Source organism: Odocoileus virginianus, chromosome 31, assembly GCF_023699985.2.
Source record: "Odocoileus virginianus isolate 20LAN1187 ecotype Illinois chromosome 31, Ovbor_1.2, whole genome shotgun sequence".
Classification (NCBI taxonomy): domain Eukaryota; kingdom Metazoa; phylum Chordata; class Mammalia; order Artiodactyla; family Cervidae; genus Odocoileus; species Odocoileus virginianus.
In genome coordinates this window covers 17,631,771-17,639,826 of record NC_069704.1, presented here as the reverse complement: position 1 = coordinate 17,639,826, position 8,056 = coordinate 17,631,771, and positions in this window count along the sequence as shown.

The following is an 8,056-nucleotide window of genomic DNA, read 5'->3' as shown; positions in this document are numbered from 1 at the left end:
CCTTTTCCTAAGATCAAGAATAAGGCAAGATATTACTTTAACAATGAAATAGCAGAAAGTGAATGTAAAAAAAAATCCCTTTATAAATTGCATCCAATAGAATACCCAAAATACCTGTTACTGAGTCCAAGTTTGCTCTGCTTGCTGCACAACAGGTCAATGAATCTGTGAGACGAGGGGTTGAGGCAAGGAAAAGACTGACTAGGGAACCAGCACAAGAAGACGGCAGACTAGTGCTTCAAAATAACCATCTCAGTGGGGTCTGGATGCCAGATTATTTTATAGAACAGAGAGAAAAAAGCAATGAGGAATGAAAGTCAAATGGCAAAATAGAGAGGGGAAGTGAAGTGAAAGCATCTTCAGTCTTGGACATCTCCAAGGGAATGGCTTGCCTTTGGAAGGGGTGTGTTAATCTCTTCAGTGAAAAAGCTGGCTTAAATCTCAACATTCAGAAAACTAAGACCATGGCATCTGACCCCATCAGTTCAGATCAGTTCAGTTCAGTCGCTCAGTCCTATCAGACTCTTTTCAAACCCATGAACTGCAGCACGCCAGGCTTCCCAGTCCATCACCAACTCCCAGAGTTTACTCAAACTCATGTCCATTGAGTCAGTGATGCCATCCAACCATCTCATCCTCTGTCATCCCCTTCTCCTCCTGCCCTCAATCTTTCCCAGCATCAGGGTCTTTTCTAATGAGTCAGCTCTTCGCATCAGGTGGCCAAAGTGCTGGAGTTTCAGCTTCACCATCAGTCCTTCCAATAAACACCCAGGACTGATCTCCTTTAGGATGGACGGGTTGGATCTCCTTGCAGTCCAAGGAACTCTCAAGAGTCTTCTCCAACACCACAGTTCAAAAGCATCAATTAATTCTTCAGTGCTCAACTTTCTTTATAGTTCAACTCTCACATCCATACATGACCACTGGAAAAACTATAGACTTGACTAGACAGACCTTTATTGGCAAAGTAATGTTTCTGCTTTTTAATATGCTGTCTAGGATGGTCATAACTTTCCTTCCAAGGAGTAAGTGTCTTTTAATTTCATGGCTGCAGTCACCATCCATGGTGACTTTGGAGCCCCCCAAAATCAAGTCAGCCACTGTTTCCACTGTGTCCCCATCTATTTGCCATGAAATGATGGGATAAGATGCCATGATCTTAGTTTTCTGAATGTTGAGCTTTAAGCCAACTTTTTCACTCTCCTCTTTCACCTTCATCAAAAGGCTTTTTAGTTCTTCTTCACTTTATTTCATGGGGGGGGGGGTGTCATCTGCATATCTACGGTTATTGATATTTCTCCCGGCAATCTTGATTCCAGCTTGTGCTTCCTCCAGCCCAGCGTTTCTCATGATGTACTCTGCATATAAGTTAAATAAGCAGGGTGACAATACAAAGCCTTGATGTACTCCTTTTCCTGTTTGAAACCAGTCTGTTGTTCCATGTCTCAAGATGCAGGTGAGGGGGTCTGGTATTCCCATTTCTTTCAGAATTTTCCACAGTTTATTGTGATCCACACAGTCAAAGGCTTTCCAAAAAAGACTCAGAAATACCAAAGCAAACCTTATGAAAAAGAGCAAAGCAGGCACTAGAACCCTCCCAGATATCAGACAATATTACAAAGTTGCAGTAATTTAAGCAGTATGGTATCGGCACAAAAAAAAGACATGTAGATCAATGGAGCAGAATAGAGAGCCCAGAAATAAACCTGTACACCTATGGTCAGTTAATCTTCGACAAGGTAGGCAAGAACATATAATGGAAAAAAGACAATTTCTTCAGTAAGCAGTGCTGGGAAAGTTGGATAGCTACATGTAAATCAATGAAGTTAAAACACACTCTTACACCATACACAAAAATAAGCTAAAAATAGTTTTAAAACTTAAACATAAGACATGATACCATAAAACTCCTAAAAGAGAACACAGGCTAAATAGTCTCTGACATAAATCATACCAATGTTTTCTTAGGTCAATTTCCAAAAGCAACAGAAGTAAAAGCAAAAATAGGGAAATGGTACCCAATCAAACTTACAAACTTTTGTACAGCTAAGGAAACAAAATGAAAAAATAACCTACGGACTGCGAGAAAATATTTGCAAATGATGTTACCAAGAAGGGCTTAATTACTGAAATATACAACAGCTCAGACAATTCAACAGCATCAAAAAACAAACAACCCAATCAAAAATAGGCAGATGGCCTAAATAGCCATTTCTCCAAAGAATACACACAGATGAGCAACAGGCACATGAAAAGATGCTCAACACTATTAATTATTAGAGAAATACAAATCAAAACTACAATGAGGTATTACCTCACACCAGTCAGAATAGCCATCATTGAAAAAATCTACAAATGGTGGAGAGGATGTGGAGAAAAGGAACATTCCTACACTGTTGGTGGGAATGCCAATTGGTACAGCCATTATGGAATGCAGTATGGAAGTTCCTCAAAAAACTACAAAAAAAAGTTGCCATATGATCCAGCAATCCCACTCCTGGGCATATATCCAGACAAAACTATAATTAGAAAAGTTACATGTACCCCAGTGCTCATAGCAGTATTATTCACAATAGTCAGATCTAACTATACAAAATAATCAACTAGAAGTTTGGGCTTCCCTGGTGGCTTAGAGGTTAAAGTGTCTGCCTCCAATGTGGGAGATCCGGGTTCTATCCCTGGGTTGGGAAGATTCCCTGGAGAAGGAAATGGTAACCCACTCCAGTATTCTTGCCTGGAGAATCCCATGGACGGAGGAGCTTGGTAGGCTACAGTCCACGGGGTCGCAAAGAGTCGGACACGACTGAGCAACTTCACTTCATTTTCACTTTTAACAGACCTAAACATAAACATTCATTCAATAAAATTTCTTGTGGGACACACAGAATATCATTTTTATCCTAGGGAATACAAAGATTTTTTAGATAGGGTCCAAAAACATCAACTTTTGAACTGTGGTGTTGGAGAAGACTCTTGAGAGTCCCTTGGCCAGCTAGGAGATCCAACCAGTCCATCCTAAAGGAAATAAGTCCTAAATATTCGTTGGAAGGACTGATGCTGAAGCTGAAACTCCAGCACTTTGGCCACCTGATGCGAAGAACTGACTCATTTGAAAAGACCCTGATGCTGGGAAAGACTGAAGGCAGGAGAAGGGGATGACAGAGGATGAGATGGTTGGATGGCATCACCAACTCAATGGACATGAGTTGGAGTAAACTCCAGGAGTTGGCGATGGACAGGGAGGCCTGGTGTGCTGCAGTCCATGGGTTCGCAAAGGGTCGGACATGACTGAGCAACTGAACTAAACTGAACTGAGCTGAAAACATCAACAGCAATAAAAGAAAATTTCAAATGTCATGATATTCAAAATTAAAAACTTCAGCTCTTCTTTCTTTATATTTTATGTTAGCTGAAGTTTCCACGGATGTCCTTTTTATGTTTTGGAAGTATCCTTTGTTGTTGTTGCTGTTGTTATGTACTATTTTTTTTCTCCAGCTTTATATAGGTACAATTGACAAACAAAAAGTATATATATTTATGATGCATAATGTGATGTTTTAAAATGTGTATACATTGGGAAATTATTATCAAAATAAAATTAATTAACATATCCATCACCTTTTGTAGGGATTTTTGAGGGTATATGGAGAGAACATTTAAGATCTACTCTCTAAAAAATTTCAAGTGTAAAATATAGTATTATTAACTATGTTCACCATGCTGTACATTAGATCTCCAGAAGTTATTCATCCTTCATAACTAAAACTTTGTACCATTTTATCAAAATCTCTTCATATTTCTCTAATCTTGAACCCCTAACATCATTCTATCTTATCATCCTGTGAATTCAACTGTTTTAGAATCCACATATAAATGAGATCTTGTACCATTTGCCTTTCTGTGCCTGGCTTATTTCACTTAGTATAATATCATTGAGATTCATCCTTACTGTAGCATGTGACAGGATGTTCTTCTGTTTTAAAGCTGAATAGTACTTTATGAATATACCACATTTTCCTTCCATTCATATATCAATAGACACAGGTTGATGCCATTATCTTGGCTATTGTGAATAATGCTACAGGGAACATGGGAGCAGAGATACCTCTCTGAGATACTGATTTCATTTCCTTTAAATATATATCCAGAAGCAAATGGTAGTACTACTTGTAACTCTTTGAGGAACCTCCATACTGCTTTCCATAATAGTAGTATTAATTTATACCCTCACCAATAGTGTACAGGTTTCCCTTTTCTCCACATCCTCACCAATATTTTATTTTTTGTATTTTTTATAATAGCCATTCTAACAGATGTTAGGTGATATCTCAATGTAGTTTTGATATACATGTTCCTGATGATTAGTTAAGTTGAGCATTTTCTTTCTCAAGTATCTATTGGCTATTTGTATATCTTGTTTTGAAAATGTCTAGTCAGGTCTTTCACCAATTTTTTTTCCATTTATTTTTATTAGTTGGAGATTAATTTTTTTTGCCGTTGAGTTGTTTGAGTTCCTTTAGACTTTGTATATTAACCCCTTACCATATATATTGTTTACAAATATTCTCTCCCATTCCATAGTCTTACCCTTCACTCTATTATTCTCTCTGCTGGACGAAACTTTTTAGTTTGGCGCAAGCTGAATTGTCCATTTTTGCTTTTGTTGCCTGTGCTTTGGGAGTTATAACCAAAAGTCATTGTCAAGACCAGTGTCAGAAAGCTTTTCTCCTGTTTTCTACTAAGAATTCTACAGTTTCAACTCATATTTAAGTCTTTAATCCATTTTGAGGTGATTTTAATAGATGGTATGAGATAAGGATCTGATTTCATTCTTCTACATGTGGATATCCAGTTTTACAAACACCATTTACTGAAGAGACTATTGCTATAATCTAGGCACTTTTGTCAAAATTAACTGATTATAAATGTATGGATTTATTTCTGGTCTCTCTATTCTCTTCCATTGGTCGATTTATCTATTTACTCCCTTGTGGCTCAGCTGGTAAAGAATCTGCCTGCAATGCAAGAGACCGGGGTTTAATCCCTGGATCAGTAAGATCCCCTGGAGAAGGCCATGGCAACTCACTCCAGTATTCTGGCCTAGAGAATCCCATGGACTGTATAGTCCATGGGGTCTATACGACTCAGACATCACTGAGCAACTTTCACTTTCAACAGTGCCATACTGTTTTAATTGCTACAGCTTTATAGTATATTTTGAATTTAGGAAGTGTGATGCTTCCAGATTTGCTCTTTCTCAAGATTTTTTTGGCTATTTGGGGTCTTTTGTGATTCCGTATAAATTTTAGGATTGCTTTTTCTATTTCTGTAGAAAATGTCATCACAATTTTAGTAGAGATGCACTGAATCTGTAGATAGCTTTGGGTGGTATGACATTTTAAAAATATTAATTCTTCTAATCTATGAGCATAGAATATCTTTCCATTTATTTGTCTTTTTCAATTTCTTTCATCAGTGTCTTGTAATTTTTACTGTATCTTTCACCTTAATTAAATTTATTCATTAATATTTTATCACTTTTGATACTATTACAAATTGTTTTCTTAGTATCTTTTCATGCTAATTCTTAGTGTATAGAAATACAACTGATTTTTGTGTGCTGATTTTTGTATCTTGCAACTTACTGAGATTATTAGTTCTGCTTTTTCTTTTTCTGCTAGAGATTTTAGGGTTTTATATGTATAAGTGTCAAACACAGGCAATCTTACTCCTTCCTTTTCAATTTGGATACCTTTTATTTCTTCTTCTTTCCTAATTACACTGGTTAAAACTTCTAGCACTGTATTGAATTGAAGTAGCAAGAGTGGGAACCTTTGTCTTGCTTCTTATCTTGAAGGAAAAGCTTTTAACTTCTCACCTTTGGTTATGAAGTTAGTTGTGGACTTGTCATATATGGCCTTTATAATGTTTAGGTACATTTCTTATAATTTGTCAAAGTGAAGCAATAAGTGAAAGTTGCTCAGTCACGTCTGACTCTTTGCGTCCCCATGGACTATACAGTCCATTGAATTTTCCAGGCCAGAATACTAGAGTGGGTAGTCTTTCCCTTCTCCGGGGATCTTCCCAACCCAGGGATCGAAGCCAGGTCTCCCACATTGCAGGCAGATTCTTTACCAGCTTAACCACAAGGGAAGCCCCACAAGGGAATTTGTCAAAAGTTTTTATCATAAAAGTGTGTTGAATATTGTCAAATACATTTTTCTGCATCTGTCAAAATTATCAGCAGTGGCTGGTCCAGATCCTGGGGCTGCAGGTGACAACTGAACCTAGTGTACACCTGGAAGCTGGGTCACCAGGGGCAGGTATTGAGCTTGGGTCCACAGGGGCTGAACTGGACCCTGGAACCTTGGAGCCTGGACTGGCATTGTGATGACCAGGAGCCTGGATCTGGAAGGGGAAGCCTGGAGCCTTGGACAATAGGTGCTCGCTGGTGCCAGAGTTCACTGGGGGTAAGCCTGGTCCTGGGTTCCATGGCAAAGTCAGGTACACATTTCACTTTTCTTCTTCAACGAACTGGGTGTCTCTCTACGAACTGCACTGCTAAGTCTTAGAAGAGGATGACATAGATGATGAGAAACAGTTGTTTTACTCTCTTTAATAGATCTTTTCTCATTTCTGTGCTGAGTTTCAATGGAAATCCAGAAGGTTCTCCAATCTTTAATCTCTCACTTGGAATCTTTAACTCTTGTGAAGGTATTTTCATCTGTAGATACTCAAACTGATGTTTCTGTGAGGGGACAAGCTCTGAAAACTCTTATTTTACTATATTGCTGAGGTCCTTATAGAAGTATTCTTTTACTGTTAGTTTGCAGAGAGATTTTATAAGATTTTACTTTCATAAGTTAAGTTTGAATTTTTGTAAAAATGTTTTATTTGTATTTATAGACATAGTCATAAGAATTTTTTCCTCTATTCTATTAAAATGATAAAATTAATCGGCTATATTCAGATATTAAACCTTTCCTTTTTTGTACAACACACTCTTGTTCATGATATACTCTTTTGAAACCCTTTTGATATGGTGGGTACTACTTACTAATATTTTATTGATAGTTATTGAGTCTATAGCCACTAGTATTACTTTGATCGTAATTTGCTTTGATCATAATATTCTCATCAGGTTTTGCTAGTACCAGAATTTGATGACCTCATAAAAAAGACTCACAGGTGTTCTCTCCTGATAGCTGGAAGTTTATCTTCTTTTCTGAGTTCATATAAATGGTTCTGAAAGATTAATATTGTTTACTCTTAACATTGACAAAATTCACTACCAAAGCTATCCAGGTTGTGGTACCATCTCCTTTTCATTCCTGAAGTGTTTAATTTGTGCTTTCACATTTTTTTCTTAATGAGTTAGCTAGAGGTTTATCCTCTTCATTAATCTTTTCAACTAGCCGACTTCTGGCTTTGTTCATTTCTCTATTTTGGGCGGTGTTGCTTTCTAATCATTTGTTTCTGTTCTTCATTATTTCCTTCTACTCACTTTGAATTACTTTGGTCTTATTTTTTCAGCCTTAGTTGAAATTTCAGGTAACTGACCTAAAACTTTTCCTCTTTCTTAGTATAGTCATTTAACACTATTCCTTTCTGTCTAAACACTGATTTAGCTGCATCCCACAAATTTTGACATATTCTATTTCCATGGTCATTTAACTCAAGATATGTTTGAGTTTCCCTCGTGATTTCTTGCTTGAAACACTATTTAGAAGTGCACTGCTTAAGGTACAAGTATTTTAGAGTTTTCTAGGTATTATTTTTATATTCGCTTAAAACTTCTTTCTGTAGTGGTCAGAAAACATCTTCTATATATTTTCAGTGTTTTGAAATTTATTGAGTTTTTTTTGAACCAGCATATATGTATCTTGGTGAACATTCCATATTCACTTGAAAAAATTATATATCCTGCAACTGTGGAATAGTGTTTTATAAATTTTAATGAATCAATTTGTTTGACAATATTTTTCAATTTTCTAAAAGTGAAAGAGAAGTCGCTCAGTCATGTCCAACTCTGTGCGACCCCATGGACGTAGCCTAC